Genomic DNA, 20894 nt, shown 5'->3' with positions numbered 1-20894 from the left:
TTCAGTCTAGAATTAAAGTAAATACAGAACCTAACCTAGGTTGGGGCCTTATACAGCTTAACAGCTATATATTGGATTGGATGAGTATAAATGTAGACTAAAGGTTGGAAAGAGAACAAAGGACTTCCTTTTGGCAGGGAGAGACAGAGGCAGAGAGAAACAGAGATAGGGAGAAAGACAGAAGCAGAAAAAGACAGAGGCAGAGACAGACAGACAGGGGGGAGAGGGAGAGAGGGAGAGAGGGGGGAAAGAGGAAGAAAGAGAGGGAGAGAGGGACAGGGAGAGAGGGAGAGAGGGATAGGGACAGAGGGAGAGAGGGAGAGAGATCAGAATTAGAAGGCAAGTTAAGGAGGTACATACTTAGGATTTCATGGAGAAAACTGGGGATTTCCTGTGTTCATTTAGGCCCAGGTATTCAATCACTCCCTGGGACGACAAATCCAGGCAAGGAACGCCATTGAAATAGTAAAACATTTAACTGGGACAGAAACAAAGAGCAAGTAAAATGAAGGCAACCATAGCACATGTTCCCAATGGAGCAGTTTCCTTTCCTTTCCTACAAAAGTCGTTTGCTTCCTCCAAACTCAAGGACCGGGTAGGAGAACACCAACAAGAGCCTTCTGCAGCCAGTTTGAGGCAAGAGAACTTCACATGTGTAGATTTGGTGCTTGCTGGTCTCTTGCCGAAACTAGAATAAGGGGGTTGAAACATGGTTAAAAGACGACATCTTCCTTTTCTGTTCATATCACTGAGGGAAGAATCAAAGTAAAACCTTATAAGCCCTGACAAGAAAGCCTCTTCAAGATTATTTGATGATTCCCATCTTCCCCATCCTTTGCATACAAAATCAGGTGTGCTCTTTCCCTCCCTCCCTCTCTCCTTCTCTTCATCTCTATCCATCTCTCCCTCTCTCTGTCTCTTTCCTACTCCTTTCTTCTCTTCTCTCTTTTTCTCTTCCGCTCTCTCTCTCAACCTTCCTCCCTCCCTTCCTCCTCGTCCTCGTCCTCGTCCTCCTCCTCCTCCTCCTCCTCTTTTTTCTCTTCCTCTTCTCTCTCTGTGTCTGTCTCTCTCTCCCCCATCTCTCCCTAATGCATCTAGGGTACAAAATGAGACATACCTTTATTGCATAGAGCCAGTGTGGGAATTTGAATTTGTTTTCCTGGACTCCACATGTTTGTAACAGTCTTTGGTTTTCTTCCCCTCTTCCCCCCCAAGGTCGGGGCAAGTGGGAGAGAGAAAATATATTTTTGTTAACTGAAAAAATTTCATTTAATTTTTTAAAAAGTTGTTGGTGGAGTTGTGAACGAATCCAACCATTTTGGAGAGTAGTTTGGAACTATGCTCAAAAAGTTATCAAACTGTGCATACCCTTTGATCCAGCAGTGTTACTACTGGGATTATATCCCAAAGAGATTATAAAGAAGGGAAAGGGACCTGTATGTGCACGAATGTTTGTGGCAGCCCTTTTTGTAGTGGCTAAAAACTGGAAACTGAATGGATGTCCATCAGTTGGAGAATGGCTGAATAAATTGTGGTATATGAATATTATGGAATATTACTGTTCTGTAAGAAATGACCAACAGGATGGATTTCAGAAAGGCCTGGAGAGACTTACACGAACTGATGCTGAGTGAAATGAGCAGGACCAGGAGATCATTATATACTTCAACAACAATACTAGATGATGACCAGTTCTGATGGATCAGGCCATCCTCAGCAACGAGATCAACCAAATCATTTCTAATGGAGCAGTAATGAACTGAACTAGCTATACCCAGAAAAAGAACTCTGGGAGATGACTAAAAACCATTACATTGAATTCCCTCCCTATATTTATGCACACCTGCATTTTTGATTTCCTTCACAAGCTAATTGTACAATATTTCAGAGTCTGATTCTTTTTGTACAGCAAAATAACGTTTCGGTCATGTATACTTATTGTGTATCTAATTTAGATTTTAATATATTTAATATCTACTGATCATCCTGCCATCTAGGGGAGGGGGTGGGGGGGTAAGAGGTAAAAAATTGGAACAAGAGGTTTGGCAATTGTTAATCCTGTAAAGTTACCCATGCATATATCCTGTAAATAAAAGGCTATTAAATTTAAAAAAATAATTTTTAAAAAAGAAGTAAGCTGTCATTAAGCCTCAGTTTTTCTAATGCTTCTTCTCAAGTTTCCTGCATCTTCATTCATTTCAACTAACCTAGAGTTTAGCTCTCTTCTTTGTGGATAGCCTGAGAAAAATCAGTTGTTTAGAGAAAAGAACTTTCTCTTTTTTTTAAAGTACAGCATATCTGAGGAGAAAGGAAGACAAAAGAGCACTCAGTAAATCCACAAAAAAAAATAAACAGGAATTTGTTGGTGGAAAGGTGAATACATGACATATTACTGGACTTCTCTATGCAATCATACATGATATATATCTACTTCCTTGACTTTCCTTATAATTGTGACCACTCTTTCTAGCCCGAGTGAAGGAATTGTAAAAAGATTCAGTGTTCTCTCTCTACCCTTTAGCATTTATTTGTAAACACCCAATTTGATTCATTAAGATATATATTCATGTTGAGGCTCTATTTATTTACCTTAGATCCCGACCAAAGCCCATCAGATGAGTTCTACCTTTGTCCCTTCTGCTGGCCTAAGCAAGAATCACTTGGGACTAATGACAGGTTGGAGGGTGGGGGAAGAATGTATGAAATGAGGTCAAGTCGGGCCATATCTAATGGGTGCAGTTACTGGCTAAGGTGCCACAACTGTTTGGGATAAAACAAACACCTTTCCTTCCTTATGCTCTGCAAACTACCTTTTCCAAAATCAATAAAAGGGCCTTGCTTGAGAATGAAGTGACCTGAATGTCTTAAAATCCATAAATTCTAGAGCTCCAGATTACATGGGGTCCCAGATGTTTGGGTGATGTCATGTATCATGATGGGTTAATTGACATGTTCATTTATCGTTTTGTTCTCTGGAGTTTAGGACACGTTTGCTTATAGAAACACAAATAGAAAAGGTGTTTGTTTCCAAAACAATCTCCCTAAGGTCTCTGTGACCCATAGCATAACCAGTCTTTTTACTATTCTTGTCATGAAAAAATAAATTCATGAGAACTTCTCTGCTTTCCCTCTTAGCCATAACACTCTGACCCATTGTAGGGGCATTTCTCTTGCCCAACACTGACCCTCCAAATCTTTTTTGGTTCAAGGGTATTCAGGTTCAAGGGTGAAGAAAAGAAAAGAGAGTCCTAGGGAAATGAGAAGATGAGAGAAACATATTTAGAGGCCTAAACCTTGAGCTAAAAAAAAGGGACATTAGAAGCCATCTGGTCCAACCTTCTCATTCCTTTTTTAACTTTATAGTATTTTCCCCCAATGACATGTCAAGACAATTTTAGCATTTATTTTTACAAGATTTTGAGTTCCAAATTTTTTCCCTTCCTTCCTTACCTCCCCTCTTCAGAAAATGATAGGCAATTTGATATAGGTTGTACATGTGTTATCATGTAAAACATATTTATATATTAGTCACAGTTGTGAAAGAAAAGGCAGATCAAAAGGAAAAAAATTAAAAATAAACTAAAAAATATGTTTCAATCTGTTTTCAAAGTCCATCAGTTCTTTATCTGAATGTGAGTAGCATTTTCTTTCATGAATCCTTTGTACTTGTTTCAGATCACTGCGTTGCTGAAAAGAGCTGAATCATTCATAACTGATCATCACACAGTGTTGCTGTTACCATGTTCAATGTTTCCTGGTTCTATGCATCTCACTTTGCATGAATTTGTACAAATCTTTCTGTTTTTCTAAAATCTGCCTGTTCGTTTTTTCTTAATGCACATAGTATTCCATTACTTTACCACAGTTTGTTCAGCTTTTCTCCAATTGTTGGACATCCCCTCAATTTCCAACGTTTTGCCACCACAAAAAGCAGCTGCTATAAATATTTTTGCACACATTGGCCCTTTTGCCTTTGTTATGATCTCTCTGGGATATAGACCTAGTAGTGCTATTGTTGGATCAAAAGGTACATACAGTTTAGTTGCCTTTGGGCATAGTTTCAAATTGTTCTCCAAAATGGTTGGATCACCCACACTCTCTTCAATATTTATCATTTTCCTTTTTTAAAAATCATATTAACCAATCTCATAGGTGTGAGGTGATACCTCAGAGTTGTTTTAATTTTCATTTCTCTAATCAAAGGTGATTCAGAACACTTTACATGCCTATAGATAGCTTTGGTTTCTTCAACTACCTATTCTTATCCTTTGACCATTTATCATTTGGGCTTGTATTCTTATAATTTGATTCAGTTCTCTATATATTTGAGAAATTAGGCTTTTACTTCCTGTATGTTTCCTATAAAGATTGTTTCCCAGCTTTCTGCTTTCCTTCTTACCTTGGTTAGCTATACTAGTTTTATTTGTATAAAAACTTATTTTAATATAATCAGAATTATCTATTTTACATTTTTAATACTCTATCTCATTTGATCATGAATTATTCTGTTTCCCATAGATCTGACAGGTAGACTATTTCTTTACTATGTACTAAAAATAAATATAAATATAAAAATATGTATACTAAAATATACATTGTAGTGTAACCTTTTATTGTCTAAACCATGTACCCATTTGGACCTCATCTTGATATACAGTATGAGATGATGGTCTATCTTAGTTTATGTCCTATTGTTTTTCAGTTTTCTCAGCAGTTTTTGTCAAATAGCGAGTTCTTATCCCAAGGGCTGGAGTCTTTGGATTTATCAAACACTAGATACTACAGTAATTACTGTACCTAATTTGATGATTACTACTTTATAATATAGTTTGATATTTGTTATTGGTAGGCCACATTCCTTTGTATTTTTTAAATTAATTCCCTTGATATTCTTAACCTTTTGTTCCCCCAGGTGAATTATGTTGTATTTTCTAGTTCTAAGTAGTTTGATTGATATGGCACTGAATGAGTAAATTATTTCAGATAAAATTGTCATTTTTGTAATATCGGCTCAATCTACCATAAGCAATTGCTTAGATCTAACTTTGTATGAAAAAGTATTTATTATTGTGCTCATTTAGTCCCTGCTTTGGTCTTGTCGGGCAGATTCCTAAGTATTTTATATTGTGGAATTTTTATTTCTATCTCTTGCTGCTGGGCTTTGTTGGTCATATAAAGAAACACTGATGATTTAATGTGGATTTATCTTATAATTTGCAACTTTGCTACAGTTATTTCAAGTGGTTTTTGGTTAATTATCTAGGGTTCTCTAAGTATGCCATTATATCATCTGCAAAGAGTTATAATTTTGTTTCTTCATTGCCTACTCTAATTCCATTGATTTCTTTTTCTTCTCATTGCTATAGTTAACATTTCTAGTACTATATCAAATAATTGTGGTATCCTTGCTCCATCCTTGACCTTATTGGGAAGGCTTTTTGCTTATTCCCATTACAGATAATGCTTGTGTATGGTTTTTAAATAAATACTGCTTATCGTTTTAAGTAATACTCCCATTATTCTTATGCTCTCTACCAGGAATGACTGCTGTATTTTGTTAAAAGCTTTCCCAGCATGTACTGTGATAATCATATAATTTCTGTTAGTTTTGTTATTGATATTGTCAATTGTGTCAATATTTGTCCTCATATTGAACCAATCTGGCATTCCTGTTATAAATTTCACCTGGTCACAGTTGTAATCCTTGTGATATATTGCTGTTATTGTCTTGCGAATATTTTGTTCAAAATTTTCTCATTGTAATCCGTAGGGAAATTGCTCTATAATTTTCTTTCTCTGTTTTAGCTCTTCCTGGTTTAAGTGTAGCACCATATTTGTGTTATAAAAGTAATTCAGTAGGCCTCTTTGTCTATTTTTACAAACAATTTATATAGTATGTGAACTAATTTATCTTTAAATGGTAGAATTCACTTGTGAACCCCTATGATCCTAGGGATTTTTTCTTAGGGAATTCAACATTTTTTCCTGACATAGAATTATTTAGGAATTCTATTAATCTGTTAATCTGGGAAATCTATATTTTTATAAGGATTCTCTGATTTTACTCAGATTGTCATATTTACTGGCATATAAGAAGGCAAAATATTTCTTAATGATTGTTTTAATTTCATCTTCATTGGTAGTGCTTTCCCCCTTTGTGTTTTTGATACTGGATATTTGGTTTTCTTCTTTTTTAAAATAAAATTAACTAATGGCTTTATCTGTCTTAATGTTTTTTCCCTTCATGAAACCAGCTCCTAGATTTATTAGCTCAATATTTTTCTTTAATTTTTAATCTTATTAATGTCACTTTTGATTTTTAAGATTTTTAATTTGGAGCTAAAGTGGGTTTTTTAAATTTTATTCTCTTTTTAGGTTTTTTTAGTTGCATGCCCAATTTACTGATCTATTCTTTTTTCTATTTTGTAGATGTAAAATATATAGAAAAATAAAATTTCCCTCTGTACTCTTTGGCTGCATTCCATAATTTTAGTATGCTGTTTCTGTCATTTTTCTGTTTCTGTTATCATTCTCTTTAATGAAATTATTGATTGCTTCTATGATTTTGTTCTTTGACCCACTTATTCTTTAGAATTAGATTAGTTTCCAGTTAATATTTAATTAATCTTTTGGTTGCCCTTTGTTGAATGTAATTTTTATTGCATTATCATCTGAAAAGAATACATTTAATATTTCTTTCTACTTTGATTTTGAAGTTTTTACGCTCTAATACATAGTCAGTTTTGGTGTAGGTACTATGTGCTGCTGAGAAAATGGTATATTACTTTCTGTTCCATTCAGTTTTCTACATAGCTCTGCTGTGTCTAACTTTTCTAATATTCTATTTAACTTGTTAGTTTCTTTCTTGTTTATTTTTTGGTTGGATTTATCAACTTCTGAGAGGGGGCAGTTGAGCTCCCCTGCTAATATTGTTTTGCTGACTACTTCTTTCTATAACTCACTTAACCTCTCCTTTAAGAATTTGGATATGGGCATCTAGATGGCACAGTGAGTTGATATCTAGCCCTGGAGTCAGGAGTTCAAATCCGACCTCAGATACTTAACACTTTCTAGCTGTGTGACTCTGGGCAAGTCACTTGACCCCAATTGCCTCAGCCAAAATAAAAATAAAAAAAGAATTTGGATGCTATACCAGTTGGTGCACATATGTTTAATGTTGATATTGCTTCATTGTCCATGGTTTCTTTTAAAAGTTTGGGGGAACTACTGCAGCAACCATTGCCACTTAGTGTTCCCTATTCCTCATTCTGAAATTATTTTGTATTTACTTTTTATATATTTGTATTTATTTTTCTGCCTTCATGTTCTTCTTGCCCTTTTTCCCTCCTTTATCCTGCCCCCCACATTAAAATGTAAGGTCTTTGAGATCAAGGACTTCTTCATTCTAATCTTTGTAAACCAATATCTTTGCATAGTGTCTGGCACATAGCAGATGTTTAATTGTTAAATAAATGTCTGAAAAATGAATGGTTGAAAGAGTGATTGAATAAATGAATGAACATCTGATGGCAGCTATAAAGTTCTTGAGAACTCAGGCAAGAGAAAACAACTGGAAATAATGTGTTGAGGTAAGATCAGAAGATGCAGGTTCCAATATCATCTTTACCATTTGTCACCTGGATAACACTGGACAAATCTCTTTCCCTCTTTGGGTCTCCGTTTACTCCCATGTAAAATGAAAGCCTTGGACTTGGTGACATCTAAGAATCTCTCCAGCTTTAAATCCTGTGACTTTTTAAAACTCAGGTCAAAGGGGATCTCAGGTAGCTGTGGCTGACCAGGCTGTAGGGACCCAGTGAGGAGTGGGGCGTGGGCTTCCAGGACATTGGCTCTCTGGATCCAACTACTGAAATAACAATGGTCAGGTCTCCATCCAAAAGGGCACCGGAGGGAGAGGAAAGAGCAGCATTCTTACAAGCTGAGAGGCCCTAGAACAAGAGCCTGCCTGTATAAGTGAAATCTGCTTCAAGTAGAATCCCTAAGAAGCAAGCTTGTTTTTTTTTCCTCCAAAATGACCTTCAAACCATCTGTCACAGCCATATGACATGCAAGAGCATAGCCTAATAACAATCTGAAAAGTCCTCTGGTCCAATCCTCCACTTTAACACGTCTACACCATCTAAACGAGGTACCATCGTGTAATCCAAACCTAATAAGGGAGAAACAAGCTCAGATCAATATTGGGCACAGATAATACAATCTTATACCAGAAAGTCCTTCTGATCATGAAATCACAAAAGAAAACAAAAACAAGAGAAAAGTAGAGAAAAAACAAAGAGAGACATTGAGGGATGAAAAGGTGGAAAAATCATGACTTTTAATTCTTATTAATTCTTATATTTGGAATTAGAAGAGCCCAGATAGTCCCACATGCTTGCTCTATACATGCAGAACCTGAGGCTAGGAGGGAGAGGGCAAAGAAGCCCAAGTCCAAGCAGAAAAACTCGGATTAAAACCCAGGTCCAAAACTATTCCTCTTCCCATGACACACAGCCACTCCCTAAGAATCAGCAGTAGTCTGGGATGATATTTCATAATGGTTTGTTCTTGTTTTTTTTTTTTTTTTAATAAAATATAGCACTGGATAAGTGCCCAACTGTCCTCAATAGTAAGTTAACCTGAGTAACCACCTTTTCTATAGGAAACATACATTTGTTACTTTTTGCCTTTTCACAGGTTGGATGGGTCAGCGATTTCTCCTCATGGTCACAGTGACATCAGCTTGTGTCAATCTCCTATTCTCTCTCCTGCCAAGAATGGTTCTGGGTGAGTGAGATGACTAGAGGGGTCACTCTCAAAAAAAGCATGAAGGTGGGGCAGCTTGTTGGTGCAGTGGATCGAGCACCAGCCCTGAGGTCAGGAGGACCGGAGTTCAAATATGACCTCAGATACTTACCCCTTCCTAGTTGTGCGACTCTGGGCAAGTCACTTAACCCCAATTGCCTCAGCAAAAAAAAAAATATGAAGGAGATGAAAATCTCAGCTTCCTGATTCCCTCAGAGTCCTCTTATATTCTTCTTTCATCTTCTGGAAAGTCCCATCCAAACCTGCTCTCAGATCATAGTATCAGAGAATTCTCTATTCACAAAAAGTAAGAGTGGTTGGTAAACCTTCCCAGGATAATTTGCAGTTTTTACAAGTATTAGAACCTAAAGTATTAAATCTTTTTTACTCAAGAGATGACTAATCATCGTCATTATTATAGCAATTACTTTGTAACTGACAGGGTAAGGGATATGGACTCCCTTCTTCTTCATTTTATGCTCAAACACTATGTCAAGCTGCTTCTCCTGATAATTATACAGTGCTTTAGAGTTGGTAAAATACTGGACATCAATGATTTCATTTGGGCCTCACTACAGCTCTATAGGTCTAGGTATTATTATATCCATTTTGCAAATGAGGAAATTGAAGCTCATAGAGATCACTTTAAGTGACTTGCCCATGGTCATAGTTAATGAGAAATGTCAAAGGTAGGATCTGATACCGGGTCTACTTGACTCCAACTCAATGACACTCAAGCGGTAGAATTCTAAAAATTAAACAATTGAGGGAAAAAACTATTTTGAGGCATGGAGTCCTTGCTGATGCCCTGTCTCCACACCAGTGGGTTGTTGTATACTCAGTGAATAGATATGGCCTTCTCTGGAAGTCATGGCTTCATCTGAAAATCATGAACAAGACTGATTGATAAAAAGAGTTGAGGAGGGCAAAAGCTTCCAAGTATATTTTATAAAGCACCTGGTACCTGTGATTCATCCAGCTACAATTGTGTTTCCTGATTCAGCTTTATTTGGCTCATCTTTTCTCACTAATGTTGGTAATGTCTCCATTACTACTATACAACAGAAAGACTCCATGACTTCCTCTGGAGCTCTTGCTCCTATGGGGCAAACTAGGCTTGGATCTAAGCTCCCAAAAACGAGGGAGACCCTTCTCTTGGAAGAAGGAAAAGACGTACTTCCTGTCTGGAAATGCCATTTCAAGGCTCCTCATCAGGCTGATGCTATTACTGCCCAACCCAGTTACTCCTTTCTTACATTTACTTTTCCTCTTAAGTCTCAGTGGAATGAGTCCTATTTCCATCTTTGTCCTGGTCTGATTATAGTCGTCATCCAACCAGTGGAGGCTCTCCTCTTTCTCGGTCTCATGTTAAAAAACAGTAGTTCTCATTATATCTCTATTCCACTCCAGCTTAGGAGCAGATTCTGCAGCTTTTTCCAAGCTTGAGAAGAGGCTCTGGATTGACTCATAGGATGTTTTCTTCTTCCATAGCTGTGACATTCTCCTGTAATATGCAGACAGTCAAAATTCTGGCATTGGGAAGAAGTGGGAGCTCAAACTTGGGAAACGTGCTGATTCAAACCTGTGCTCTTTCTCTAAGAGGCTAGAAGCCACAGACAAAAATGTTTAATTTTCTTTTTATGGCTTATAAGCAATTTTTTTTTCTTCTGGAGCTAATTAAAAACCTTGCTAATTAATCTCTGAGAAGATAAAACACAAGTTGAAATTTCCCATGCATGTCTAATCTTGATGAACTGCTACTGGGCCCACAGATGCCGGGGTACGGTACCCATTCCATATTTTGTACCCAGGTATGAATCTTGGGGAGCCTAGCCTCTGATGAAAGAGGAGCTGGGGTACTTATTTTCACAATCCTTGGTAAGTTAAACCCTAACTCCAACACTTTGTAGACAATTTAACTTACAGCTTCAGTTACAGCTTATGTCTAGGGGCTTTCTCAAAAAGATGAGTAAATAGGTATTCAATCTAGAATATGAATTGAGTGTGGGATGTGTAATTCATTCCTGAACACAAAAGAAATGCTAAACATAAATTACTCATAACATGCATTAGCAGAATGATTTAAATCGGATTCAATAATTGAATTTATAGCTAGTTATAACCTAGAAACTTTTAAATCTCATCAGATCATCAAGGAGTTTGCAGGATTACTACATATGCACTTTACATTTCTCTTCACTGTCCAAACAATTCCCAGTACAGGTATGTGGGTAAAATGGCCAGACTTGGGCCAACTCTCTCCTCAGTAGTGAAACTCTCCAAGCATTCTATGGTCAGAGGCTCCTTCTTTGCTGTCTTTCAGCTATAATCAAGTGGGACCTTCAAACATCTTGACGGTTACTTTCATGTCCACTTGGGATGGGTTCTCCCTTACCTGAGGGCAGAAAAGAACAAACACAAGAGAAGTAGCCCTAACCCAGACCTGGGTTTGCCTGGGCAGCAATGTTCTATAAATGCCATTTGCTCGTGTTACATGAAGGTCAGGAGTAGGGTAGGAGAGGGGAAAACCAACTCTTTTTCCCCCATTCCCTTCTCACAAGGCAACTGAAATAATCCTCCTATGCTTTGTAGTCTGAAAGAAAAAGATGAAGGGAGTGGTTAATCCTGTTAATACATGGCCTGAGTTATTGGCTCTTCCAGCTCCACAGCCAATAAGGAGCCTCTTTTTCATGTCATGTCATCACATCGCATCCTAAAGTTCCCACATGGTTACCTGGAGCCAGGAAGGGCAGCTGGGCCTGGATAGAAACCGAGTATGTGCCACGAGATGGCCACTAGCAGCCACTTCAACCTCCCCACACACAGATAAATCTCCCATAATCCTGGAGGATTTCCTACCACGCTCATGGATCCCACACAAAAGGTAGCTCTTGATGTGGGATCAATGAGCTAGATTCCCCCCCCCCTTCTGTTGTTGTTTTGTTTTGGTTCAGATCTATTATTTCATTGGTACAGAGAGATTGTGGTGGAGAAAACTCCTTCTTCCAAGACAGATTGACAGCTTGACTACAAAATTGTAGTCTTGGGAAGTTGTCTAGGAAACTGGGAAATCAAAGAACAAACAGTCAGACACACATATCAAAAGTAAAACTTGAACCTGGGACAGCTATCCAGTCATGTTGTGTCTCCCTCATTTTACAAGTGGAAAACATGAGGTAAACAGACAGACTCAAAGAGTAGGGACTTTTCTCGTCTTTATATTTGTCCAGTCCTACCACTGCTTGTCATACTGTAGGTGCTTAATAAATGCTTGTTTGAATAAATGATGGTAGCAGAGCCAGGATCCAGACTTCAGGTCTTCAATACTAAATCCTAGACTCTTCTCTACCTCATCATATGGCCCCTAAAAGTTATAGAACAGAATGATTTTATTTTGTTTTTTCTAAGCTTTGTCACAAGTTCTGTCTTGGTCTGTGAGTTCTTGCAGTCAGTCGCCAAACAGATGTAATATTTTATTCAAGGAACAGTAATAAATTCAATGTCCCTAGAATAAAGCTGTCTTGGAAGGGAAGGGGATAGAAAGTGTAAAACGTCTGAAAAGATGGGGCAGCTAGATGGCATAGTGGATAGACCACCAACCCTAGAGCCAAGAGAACCTGGGTTCAAATCTTAAGACTTACTAGCTGTATGATTTTGGTCTAATCACTTAATCCTGATGGAGAGAGAAAGAGAGAGAGAGAGAGAGAGAGAGAGAGAGAGAGAGAGAGAGAGAGAGAGAGAGAGAGAGAGAATGAGAATGAATGGGAGAGACAGAGAGAGACAGAAAGTGTGTGTGTGTTGTGTGTGTGTGTGTGTGTGTGTGTGTGTGTGTGTGTGTGTGTGTGTAAAAAAGACCGAAAAAGGCAGGCAGGCAGGCAATTCAGAAGGTTTTAAAAGGCCATGCTGCTGAGAAAGTATTTGTGCCAGCTGCACAGGGCATGAGCCCCCAGTGTTTCACTTGCTGGGAGAAAACATTGCAGTAAAACTCCGACGCATTCAAGATGAGATGATGCATCTATGCACCATTTTACCTCCAATTTTATTAATAGATTATTTTTACAGATAAATGCAATTACAAATTAGTTACCCAACACCACAACACACTTAATGAAATTCGTGAAGGAAGCTACTAAGCCACCTCCAGTGATTACATTGTGCACTGCGTCCTTGAAAGAGATTCAATTTCTAATTCACACCCTTGAATAATGTTCACAAATATTCTACATATTTCCTCAACCAGGAAAAACGAATTCTTCCCTTGTTTACCATAGTTGTGCATCAGCCTCAAGCCAATCGGTCTGCTCTTATTACCAATCAGAAGCTCCTTTGGGAAATGGTTGGGAAGAAACCTCTTACTTTTCTTGTTTACTCTATGTAAAAATGTTATACTAATTTTTTTAGCAACCAAGAATTGAGATTCTGTCATTTCCAGCAATGGCCCGTCAATGACAGCTCCTTTTGTACTTGACATCTTATTGGAGGTGTCCGTGTTAGCAAGGCTTTCATCAAAAACAAAAAAAGAATTCCATCCACGGAGTCAGAAAATAGCTGATGGTTACTGTCCTTAAAAGCCGAGAAAATGATGGAGAAGGAAGACGAGAGAAAATGAGATCGTTTCTTCCTCAACAGAAAGAAGAACTGAGGAAGAAGGAAAGATAGTGAATTCTGTTTCAAACATGTTGAGTTTGCAATATCCGTTGGCCATCTAGACAGAAATCTCTTTAGGCCGTTGATGATGTGAGACTGGGATTGTAGAGAGGAGGGGTTGCCTGTAGATGTGGGAGTCAACTGGAGAGAGATAAAGAATCCTTAGGAAGGGTGAGGGAGCAGAGCTAAAAGAGAAGAGAGGGGATGAGAGAGTCTCGGGATACGCTCACACAGAGCAGGTCGCAATGTAGGGGTCATGTACCAAGGCTGGGGAGATTGAGTAAAGAGATGGTTAGAAAGAGAAACAGGAGAGAGCAGGGTCATCAGCACCGGGTACAGGGAGGGAATGATCAGCAATGTCACGGGCTTCTGAAAGGCCAAAAGGCCTGGGACCAAGAACAGGCCTTTGTCCCGCCCAACAGACCACAGCATTTCAAGTCACTCTGACCAGCACTGACCGCTGTTTTCAAGATACAGAATAAAGTGTTAAAGAATCAAAGATAAAAATGAAACAGGAAAACCAGAACAAATTCTACTCTTTTACTTCCATTTTCTCTTTTGAAGAGAATGGCCTCCAAGCTAGGGGAGGGGAGGAAATATGACAAACAAGATTAAAAAGAATTCAGTGTGGAAACAGAAAGAGAGCATCTAGAGAGGGGGCGACTGCTCTGTCTTGAGCAATAAATAAATATAGATACAGATATAGATAGGGACAACATAGATATGTGTGTATACACACACACACACACACACACACACACACAATACAGTTGTTTTTCAATTATTTTGCAATTGAATCAGACCCTTTTGGGGTTTTTTGTTAAGACACTCCGGTGGTTTTGCCATTTCCTTTTCCAGCTCATTTAACAGATGAGGAAACTGAGATAAACAGGGTTAAGTGACTTGCCCAGAGACAGCAAGTAAGTGCCTGAGATTTGAACTCATGTGTTCCTGACACTCTATCCATTGTCAGTGATATGCCTTGATTGACTAGATATTCAACTAATTACAAAAAGACTTTTTTTTCCTAATTAACACTCCAAAAGACCAGGAGTTTTTGTTCTGGGTAAATGGAGAGAACAGGAACTTGGAGTCTGGAAGCCCTAAATTAAAATCCTGTGAGCAAGTCATTTAGCTTCTGTCTGCCTCAATTTCCTCAGCTGTAAAAGAGGGAAGAATTCAGTGTGGAAACAGAAAGAGAGCATCTAGAGAGGGGGTGACCGCTCTGTGTCTTGAGCAATAAATAAATATAGATACAGATATAGATAAGTAAGATATAGATATGTGTATACACACACACATACACACACACACACACACACACACACACACACACACACACACACTGTTGTTTTTCAGTTATTTTGCAGTTGATTCAGATCCTTTTGGGGTTTTTTGTTAAGACACTCCGGTGGTTTTGCCATTTCCTTCTCCAGCTCCTTTTATAGATGAGGAAACTGAGGTAAACAGGGTAAAGTGACTTGCCCAGAGTCACACAGCTAGTAAGTGCCTGAGATTTGAACTCATGTGTTTCCAACACTAGGTTCAGCACTCTATTCTTTGGCAGATTGACTAGATGCTCAACTTATTAGAAAAAGACCTTTTGGGGCAGCTAGATGGTTAGAGTACCAGCCCTGGTTTCAGGAGGACCCGGGGTTCAAATCCTACCTCTGACATTTAACACTTACTAGCTCTGTGATCCTGGACAAATTACTTAACCCCAATTGCCTTGCAAAAAAAATCAATTAAGAAAAATAAAATAATTTCTAAAAAGATCTTTTTCTCTAATTAACACTGCAAAAGACCAGGGGTTTTTGTTCTTAGTACAGTGGAGAGAACAGAAATTTAGAGTTTGGAAGTCCATAATTAAAATCCTGTGGGCAAGTCATTTAGCTTCTGTCTGCTTCAGTTAAAAGAGGGATAATAATAGTATCTTGGTCTCAGGATACTATTTCCTTGTTGTAAGGATCAAATAAAGTAAATATTTTACAAGTGTTTGTGAAGCACTTTATAAATCTTCAAGCTCTCTATAAATTTCAAGAAATAATAAAGTGAAAGCACAGATGGAGAACTGGCCCTCTAGCTCACATAATCTGGGTTCGAGTCACACCAGTGATACATCCTGAGCAAATCACTGCACCCCTTACTGCTCAAGGCCAGAGATGTCAAAGAAGCAGCCAGCCATCTCCACAGCACTCTCTAGTGCAGTCTACACAATATTCTCTAATCTAGCCAAAACCAAATATAAACTTAATTGGGAAATATTGAGCAAAATAAAGAAAAATATAATAAAACATAAATAGAAAAGACATAAAATAAATCTGGATTATTAATTAATATACTATTATTAAAGTATATTAATAATACAATCAATATGTAAAGACATATATTAAAACAAAATTAATATATAGCCTCCTGGGGGGAGAGGGAGCTATATCTTGACATGTGGAATAACAGTCCTGATTTCAATTCAAGGTTGACACCGCTGTTTTCTAAGCAACCAATCTCAAAATACAAGTTACAGAGAAAGTGCCCATCTGTGTCAGTGAAGGGAATTTTTCTCACCTGGAAGTTCTCCATGCCAGTAAAATCCCAGCTCAGTGACACAATTTTGATTGTGTCCCCATCTTAATTTCTTTTTATTTTCTTTTGTAAATTTAAAAAATGTATTATTTGTTCTTTTCCCATCATAACTTGTGGTGTTCAATTCTTTTTTATAATATAATGGTTCTCTCTGGGAGCAGGTTTATTGGGGAGGTTTTCTGGAGGCAGCCTTAGTTTCAGTTCAGAGTAATAATCACCTCAAATACAGCTGATAAAATCCAAACGTTTATTTCTTATCTCTTTCCTTGGGCCCAGTTAGCTTTCTTAAGGCCTATCTCTCTGTTTGGTTCCAAGAGCACTTGCCGCTAATTTTTTGCCTCTGCAAGCTTCAGCTTCTCTTCTTCCAAATATCTCCAGCCAGCACCAAGGTGAAAGTTGAAATGAATATGTCTTGCCCCCGAGAGAGGGCTTCTGGCTCTCCCAGAGTGCTCTTTGGCTCTGGGAGCTTCTTGCTTATATGAGCTCTCTAAAGGTGTGAACACAAGCACTATTTCTCTCAGTTCCCCTTAGAACCTTGTTTCAAGTTCTGGCCCATAACATCTCCTTGTAAGATCAGATCAATCATACTGAACCAGGCTAAATTAGATAATTATTGTCTCTATCAACTCTAATGAGTTAACACTTTGTAAGGATTCTAACAATAACTCACCCAGTTTCTCTCAAGTCTTCCCTTGTAATAACTAAGGATAGACCAGGAAAACAAACCCACACCTTGGCCACGACTGAAAATATATGCCGCCCTCGTCCCTCCCTTCTTTGCCAAGGATTGTAGCCACTTTAAACATCCTCAGGTCCCCAGGTTCAGATGACCTGAGAGAGGTGAAAGGACATGGGCAGCCCTGCAAATGCCAGTCACTGAGAGAGTCACCTAGTGTTGAGGACTTGTGGGGGGGGGAGGAAAAGGGTCCTACAAGATATAAAATCATTCCTAATTTTTAAAAGGGCAAAACAGGAAATCCCCAGCAAAAATCTAAGGTGTGTGGGTAAAGAGATGGCTTGAGACTCATTTTTCAAACACAGTGTAAGAAATCGGGGTTCTTTTAAACCAAAGCTGAATGATTGCTGTTGGGGTCCCATTGAGGGGATTCCTACAAGGAGGGGGAATTGGACAGAAATTCTTTATTTTCTCTTCAAGCTACATTTTCTCTTACTGGTCAGACAGAAAAGTTGGATCCCCTTTCCTCTCAGGCCTTACCCTCTTTGCCTTCCCCTTCGCAGCTCCCTGTGCTTCTGGATTCTGGTTGGGTGAGAAGGTCCCAAATGCCACAGGGAAGGCCAGCTGTGAGATGCTTCGCCTGAATAAATGCAGGATTGAACCTAAAAAATCCCTAATTGGGATTGCACAAGCTCAGGAGTGTTTATGCTGGGTAGGCCAATTACAAAGCCCTAGCTGCTTTCCCTTGGAGTCTCCCTAATCAGAATCATTACTGACTAAAGATCAGGTTTCTTTATGTTCATGTTTGTACTGGTCTATGATCTCAAAAATGCTTCCTGGAAAAATCCAGGCCTTTAGAACTTAACGGGCAGGTAGTTCATACGGCCAAGAAGACTTTTACCAGTAACTCCACCCAGTGAATTCTGGGACTTGTTTTTGTGGGAGAAAACTCTAGCCTGGGCTAAAATGCCTGCTCTGATTTGGGGGTGTTTTTTGTTTCTGGGGAGCCCCTGTGGGACCATCTGCCTTGCCTTTGCCCTGACCAAAAGCTAATCTTCTAATTTAATTTGAATTGTGTGAATTGCAGGGTTTGTGGCCTTAACACTGAGAATGAAGGTTTTCTTCCTATTGATGAAGCAGGTGTCACATTTTCAGTAATGCAGCCCTCCTCAGTGGGCTCAGCCAGTGGGCTTTCTCCCTCATCTGAAGTTGGCTGAACCTCAGGGTCTTCTGTGCTAGACCCATACCTCGCTCTGGAAACAGAGTCATTTTAATTCTCAGACCCTCAGCTAACTCCTCTGTAAAGTGAGCGCTTTGGTCTAGCTCTCTGTCCTCAAGGGTCCTTTCAAGTTCTAAATGAATAATCTACAGCAATTAACATTTCTGGGCCTCAGTTTCTATAAAATGAGAGATTTGGGCAAGATGACTTCTGAATACTCTTCCAACTCTAAATCTATGATTCTGGTAATTGGCTTGAATCTTATTTATTTTTCCATACACTGGGAGATTATGTCCTTCTCCTCATTTCTTTTCTCAACTCAACATTTTGTTTGTTCATATTAAGTATTTCATAGAATCATAGGATTTAGACAAAGAAAAGACCCCGGAACCCTTTTACCACCAGTTCATCTTGTTTATTTTACAGATGGGGAAACGGAGTCACAAAACTTTTAATGCAATAAAGGTCCTGAAGTACATCAAAATGGATAAGACCCTCCCCACTTTTGGTCCCCCAGCCTTTTCCATAATTAACTTAATAGGCATTGACAACTTCCATGCTACATGCCAGACGGTGAGAATACAAAGGCTAAAACATTAGCTCTTGCCTTTAAGAAGCTTACATTTTATAGGTGAGAGGAGGCAAAACCAGGCCACCATTTCCATGATCTACCATGGCCAGCTCCACCCACTAACCGCCAGTTGCTTTATCCTTCAGTCACTTGTGTAACCAAAGCTGTGTTAGGGTTTCTTGTCTTGATCCAAAGGTGAACAAGGAAAAGGAAAGAAGAGCTGTGTTATCCAGTTTCTTTAGGGCCACTTGAAAAATCTGTTTCCAGTTCCCATGAATGAAATGAAACAGAACTCAGACCTCAAACAATGAACAAATGGCAAAGGCTCAGGGATAGCGTAGGTCCACAGGGCCCCAAGCATAGGACATTGTGACGGATAGGAACTGTTACATAAATAGAACCATAGTACTTTATAGTCAAAAGAGACCCCAAAGAGCAAGGAGAGCAGCCTCATCAATGGAAAGGAGGAACTTAAAGCCTGGAGATTGAAGCTCAATCGTTCAAAATCACAAAGTCTTGAGATGGAAAATGCCATTCGCATCCAGAGAGAGAACGATGGAAATTGAATATGGATCAAAGCATAGTATTCTCACTTTTTTCCCTTTCTCGTGGTTTTTTCCATTTTGATCTGATTTTTTTTTACACAACATGAAAATATGGAAATACTTTTAAAAGAATTGCACATATTTTACCTCTATCAGATTACTTGTGGTCTTGGGGAAGTAAGGGAGGGAGGGAGAAAAATTTGGAACATAATGTCTTACAAAAACAAATGTTGGAAACTATCTTTAGATGTATTTGGAAAATAAAATTCTATTGAAAATTTTAAATAAAAGATAAAAAAAAAGAAAAGAAAAGTATTTCCAATTCTTATTATTGAAAAAGAAAACAATACCAAAATCACAAAGTCATCTGGTAGAATAAGTGATGTGTTGAATTTATTCAGAAAGATCTTAACTATGTGACCCCCGAGTAAGTCTACCATTTTGAGATTCTGTTTCCAACTCTGTAAAGTGGGAATCATAATTTTAGAAGTGGAAGAGACTTTAGAGATCACATAATCTCTCATTTTAGGGGAAGAAAGAAAAGTGATGTGATTCACCGAAGGTCATGGTCTGTACTAAAAGGAGTATTTTGCCCTAGGTTCTCTGATTGCACCTTTAGGACCCACCTCACAGAGATATTATGCTGCTCAAAAATGAGATAATGTGCATATACCCAAATGCCGGTTATAATTATCCTTGCTATTAATCAGCATGGTAGATAGAGGGCCAGCTTTGGAGTCTGGAAGTCCAGTTTCTGACATGTGTTAGTTGTATAAATCTGGGGAAATTATATAACTTCTCAGTGTCCCAAACAACTCTCTTGTAGCATAAGCTGCAGAAGAATTGTGCATATGAATCAATGGAGGGAATTTATGCACTGAGTTTCCTTCTTGGAAAAAAAATCAAAGATCCAGACCACATTTGTGTGGTTTATTGATTGCCCATATGTTTAAACATATATACACACACACATACATACATACATACATACATACAAATGTCCCACACTAAAGCAGAATGGGCTACCTCATGAGAGAATGGTTCCCCATCTTCATATGTCTTCAAGCAAAAGCTGGATGACCTCATGGGAAGTTTATTATTGTGGGAACTAGAATTTGTCTATGATGCTACACAATTCCTAGAATCACAGAATGAGAACTGAAAGGGACCACTGAGGCCAGAATATTTATGAGTCATCCACTCTTTCACTGGAGACTTCCAAGCAGGAGGAACTCATGACCCATCATCTCTCAAGGGAGCCGATTCTCCTCTTGGACATCTCTGATTATTATTTTTTTATTAATTATTAAGTTTTCCTGATAGCAAACCTAAATTTCCTCTTTGCATTTTCCATCCATTGCCCCCGATTCAATCCTCTAGGGCCAAATACAACAAACCTAATCCCTCTTCCATGTGTAAGCTTTCTAAATATTTGAGGATGGCTTTCATGATCTTCTTCTCAGGCTAAATATCCCCAGTTCCTTCAACTGATCTGTAAATCAAGACACGAACTCCAGAGCCTCACTATCCTGTTATGTTTCTGTGAATACTCTCTAGCTTGTCAAGGTTCTTCGTAAACTATCGTGCCCACAAGTGAACACAGGGATCCTGATAAGATCTAATAAGGACAGAGAATAGTGCGACTTTCTGAATACCTGCCATCTAATTTAATTCCCCTTTTCTTATATGAGACAATAAAGGCACAGGAGAGAGGAAGAATTGTGGGAGAGGGAGAGTTCTTTGATAAGGCTTCTAAGACCAAGAGTCCTTGGTCTACTTCATCACTTTGCATATACCCTGTGGTTTTTTTATGTGCTTAATGCAAAGCATTTAAAATTTATCGTAACT

This window comes from Sarcophilus harrisii, chromosome 5 (assembly GCF_902635505.1).
Source record: "Sarcophilus harrisii chromosome 5, mSarHar1.11, whole genome shotgun sequence".
In the NCBI taxonomy this organism is placed as follows: Eukaryota; Metazoa; Chordata; class Mammalia; order Dasyuromorphia; family Dasyuridae; genus Sarcophilus; species Sarcophilus harrisii.
The sequence above is the reverse complement of the archived record's forward strand: the minus strand, read 5'-3'. Positions refer to the sequence as shown.